Source organism: Narcine bancroftii, chromosome 3, assembly GCF_036971445.1.
Source record: "Narcine bancroftii isolate sNarBan1 chromosome 3, sNarBan1.hap1, whole genome shotgun sequence".
Taxonomy (NCBI): Eukaryota; Metazoa; Chordata; class Chondrichthyes; order Torpediniformes; family Narcinidae; genus Narcine; species Narcine bancroftii.
This window is the reverse complement of record NC_091471.1, coordinates 328484795-328490050: the sequence shown is the minus strand read 5'-3', so window position 1 is coordinate 328490050 and position 5256 is coordinate 328484795.

The following is a 5256-nucleotide window of genomic DNA, read 5'->3' as shown; positions in this document are numbered from 1 at the left end:
CGCCTCTGATTGGTTCCCACTCGTCGATTGACAGCCACGTCGGCCAGTCCCGAGAGAGTGAGGCGGGACGCCAATCGTTCAACGAGATTGCAGCTTGACGGAAGGCCCGCGCCAATAGGGTAACGGATGGACGTAATTGACAAAAGGAAGAGCCAATGCGGGATGAGCCAGCCCCTGCGCAAGGTGTATTTAAGGGGAGGCCCAGCTCATCAATATGTCCTCCTTTAAACAACATGGCTTCCCTCCACCACCACCAGATCTGCCCCACCCCCCTCTGCCATTGGAATTTACTGTCATGAATGTGTCACGAAATTTGGAGGCTCGGCACGATGTCGGAAACCCTGGCAAACCTCTACGGGTGAAAAGTGTGACCGGGCACACCACGGCCTGGTACGAGAACACCGATTTCCCCCCACCGGGAACGTCTTGGCCTCCACCAATCGCAATAGACAGTGGGTACCACGCCGCTGTTTTGTTGAGCGGCACCAACTGTGACTAAGGAGGCCAATCCTGGAATGGCAGGCTCTGCCACTATAGGGCATCATTGAATTGTTGCCCACTGTGCTCTCCGCTCCTCAAACTGACTCACAAGATCAAGGAACAGAAGTCGGCCTTTCAGCCTCTCAGCAACTCCACCCTGAGCTAAACCGTCCTCACCTCCAGTTCCATTTCCGGCCTTTTCCCCATATCCTTTGATCCCCTGACTCATTAGATCCCTATCAATCTCCCCCTTAAATTCTCCCATCAATCGGGCCTCCACAGCTGTGCATGGCAACGACCTCTGGCTAAAGAAATTTCTCCTATTCTTTGTTTCATTTTAAGACTCTGCCCTCTTGTCCTGATCTCACCCACTAAGGGAAACATCTTATTCCCATCGACTCTGTCCAATCCTTTCAGCATTCGAAATGTTTCGATGAGATCCCCTCTCATTCTCCTAGACTCCAATGAATACAGTCCAAGGGCCAATAAACGTTCCTCATCATGTTGGCCCAGGAATCATCTTGGTAAATCTTCTCCAACATCAGTACATCCCTTCTAAAATAAAGGGCACATGGTTGTCACATTTGTGGCCCAAAATGTGAAATTAATAACACCATCACCACATGCTTTACCAGTTGAACATCTCCGTGTCTTTATTTTCCTGCTTCCATTATTCCACCATTTCGCGCCCTCCTACCTCCAGTGCATACCATCTGACTTACAGTCAGGTTAATACATATCATGCATATTCATTATCATGACATCCCTCCTTTCACCAGAAATAAACTTTATATCTTTATGTTTAAATGTAAACATTTTAACACTATCAATAGCATTTTTCTGCCTTCTGAACCAACAAAACAACTTCAAATTCAAAACAAAACCAACTTCAAATTCCCTCTTCACAAAATGTAACATAAACATGTTATAACCAAATGTAATATAATAGCTCAACTGTTCTGTAATTATACTAATACAATGCTCACCTCATATGCAAAATGTAAACATTTAAATTTATACACCTCACATGTTTAAATTCCAATACTTTTGTTTTTTTTTTCATTTAATACTAAATAGTCGACTAAACAAAAATGCAATTCATAGAGCACTCATACATGTACTTTATGATGTATTGATCAAATCACTGTCCAAATGTTCCCATTATCATTTCTCTTCCTTGGTGAGTAACATTACTGCGCTTCATTGAAACTCATTCCAACTATCACAAACTTTCACTTTTGTGATAATGCGGGCACAATTAGAAATATGTCACAAAATCTTCATATCGTTTAGGTGGTTTCCTGTCCCGTCTCGGCCTTCCTGCAATGCTACTGACGCAACTTGGTTGTTCACCCTCAGCACCGGAAACTCTGCTCGCTGTGGCCTCTGGTGTTTCTGGTACTCTGGCCACTTCATCGGGAATGCTGGTAACTACCTCTAGAACATCATCTGGTCCCTCAGGTTGAGCATCACTTCACTCGGTGTCGCTCTGGATTGGTACTTTTTGACATCAGACACGTTTCTTTTGTACAGGACTCCAGCTGGAGACTTGACTGTCACCATACTGCCGCTTCTGGATACAACAGTGTAGGGTTGATGGTAATAAGGTATGTCTAGCTTACCACCACTCTCTTGCCTCACCAGAACATTATCTCCAGGCATGATGTCTGAGTATCTGGCCCACGCTTTGAGTCTGCATACAGCTTTGCTGCTCCCTTTTCAGCATCGTGGTCCCTCATCTCCTGGTCATCTCTGATTTCCTTTATTTCGGGCATTCAGGCTTCTGTCCCCAATTCTGACTTGGATTGTGGGCATCCATCTTTCAACAATCTGGACAGTGGATCAGCAATGTTTGCTTTCCCGGCAATGTGAACTACTCTGTACTTGTACAGTTGGAGTCTGAGCACCCATCGTTCTATCCTGGCACGCGGTTTGGACCTGGCGGCATAGATCACCTCCAATGGTTTATGGTCCGTGATGAGTTCAAATTCAATGCCATACAAATATGCATGGAATCTCTCGCAGGCCCATACAAGACCGAGTGGTTCTTTCTCTGTCTGAGAATATCTCCTTTCCACATCTGTCAAAGATTTGCTGGCATAGGCAATGATTCTTGGTCCCACATCATGCATCTGGACCAACACGGCTCCTAAACCAACAGGACTAGCATCCGCTATGACTTTGGTTGGTGCAGACGGATCATAATACCCAAGAGTATCGGCATTCGTCAGACTTTGTTTCAGAGCTGTGAATGCTTCCTTCTGCTCAGAGCCAAAATGGAATGGTGCACCTTTCCTGGTTAGTTTCCTCAGTGGTTCTGCCAGTGTAGCAAAGTTAGGGATGAACTTTGCGCAATAATTAACCAATCCCAAGAAACTCCTCACCTCCGTTGCATTCTGGGGTTCACGTGCATCTGCAACAGCTTTCACCTTGGCATCAGCTGGGTTCAGTCCTTCCCGTGTAAGCCTGTGTCCCATGAAGTCCATCTCTGACACACCGAACTGGCACTTGTCTCCATTCACGGTAAGGCCTGCCCCCTGTAGACTGGATAGCACACACCTCAACCGTCTGTCATGCTCTTCCTTTGCAGCCGCATGGACTATGATGTCATCAGAAATGTTGGCAACTCCAGGAATGCCTTGAATCACTCGATGGATTTCATACTGGTAGATCTCAGAAGCTGCATTGATGCCGAACGATAGTCTCTTGTACCGGTACAATCCACAATGAGTCACAAATGTTGTCACGTCCCTGGATTCTGGGTTCAGCTCTAATTGATGATAGCTCCATTTTAAATCAATTTTTGAGAACACCTAACTGGTAGTTAACTCCTGAAGTACTTCCTCCACTGTTGGTATGGGATGTCGTTCTCGAATTATAGCTTCATTGGCCATCCTCACCATTTGGTTTGGGCACGATCACTACTGGGCTGACCCATTGTGTTGAATGTTCTACAGGTTCAATAATGTCTTGCTCGATCAACTCTTTGATTTTGGCCTTGACTTTCCCACGAAGTCCAAATGGAGTTCTGCGCACTGGTTGCGCCTTGGGTTTGACCGTTTTGTCCACTGCTAGCTTTAGTTGTCGACCTTTCAGCTTTCCTACTCCCTGGAAAACTGCGGGGAATTCTTGCTTCATATCCTCATATGACTGAACTGAATTGACACGAGCTCCAATATGAAGTATTGCCAGGTCTTGCGCCGTGCGTCTACTCAGCAATGGTTCTCCCCTCTTGTCTATGACAACAAACTCTGCTTCAGTGTACTTATCACCAGCTTCAACAGTCGCAGTGAAACATCCAATGGTCTGCAGTGGCTTGGTTGCTGTGTATGGATACAGTTTCTTTGAACACTTCTTTGATGTACAAATGATATTTTTTCTTATCAATTTCTCCCATAAGTGTCGGTCAATTACATTACTGTCACTGCCTGAGTCTACAATGACCGGAACTGTCACACCACCAATTATCACTGGGACCTTCTCATGATGTACATCATTCAATGTAAACTGATAGTATTTCTGCCCATCCTGGTTGTCATCATCATCGTTACTTTCTGGGTCACCTTCTATATGGCGAATAGTGCCTTTCTTTCCAGGATACTTTCCTTTTCCCCAAGCTTTGCCCTTAGAAGCTGTACTCTTCCCATTCTGGTTTGCATTTGACTTATTTTTGCACTTCTTTGCAAAGTGGTCCTTACCTCCACACTTTTTACAAACTTTGCCCTTTGCTGGGCAGCATGGGTCTTTTCCAAAATGACTTCTGTTTCCACATCTGTAACAATCCAAGTCATGTGTCGGCATATTTCTTGGCTGGCTATGGCTATGCGAGAGCCTATTTACTTGTTGACCAACTTTGTCTTTACTGGGCTGGCTTGAGTTGTCTTTCACTTTCATGGTATGAAATTGCCCCTCAACAGCCTCTAAAGCAGCAGAAATTGCTAAAGCATTGGTCAGTTTCAACTCACCCCCTTTTTCCAGCAATCGCCTTCTGAGTTTGTCTGCAGTGCTGCACAACTTTATCCAATAACTGGTTGTCCAAATCAGCTGCCATGTAATTGCATCCAACAGCCAGTTGTCGCAATCTCGTCACGTACTGGGCAACCGTTTCTCCATCTTCTTGTTTTGTTTTGCGAAACAAATGGCGCTGAAATGTAGCATTCGGTGTCACCACATAGTGTGCATTCAATGCATCTACGGCTTTCTGGTATTCCTCCTTCCTTCCAGTATTCAAAAGCGTCTTAAAAGTTTCCCGAACAGCAGGTCCTGCGGTGAAGAGAAGTAACGCCCTCCGCTGCGCTTTCTGTTCCTCCGTACTGCTATAGAGAAATAGGCCACGACTGTCGGCATAGGCTTCAAATTCTTCCAGCCATGCCTTCCACTTCACACTCACAGTGCTTGCATCACCCGTTGGGTCAAAATGAGGAACACCTCGAAGTGCTAGAAATTCAGCTCCTGTGACTGCCATGAAGAAAACCTTCCAGCTCAAAGCCACCAATTCAAAGTCCAAAATGTTTATCACATTTAAAATCCAAAATGTTTATTCTCATCGCCAATGTCACATTTGTGGCCCAAAATGTGAAATTAATAACACCATCACCACATGCTTTACCAGTTGAACATCTCCGTGTCTTTATTTTCTTGCTTCCATTATTCCACCATTTCGCGCCCTCCTACCTCCAGTGCATACCATCTGACTTACGGTCAGGTTAATACATATCATGCATATTCATTATCATGACAATGGTTACTCCAAATGAGGTCTCCCCAGTGCCCCAT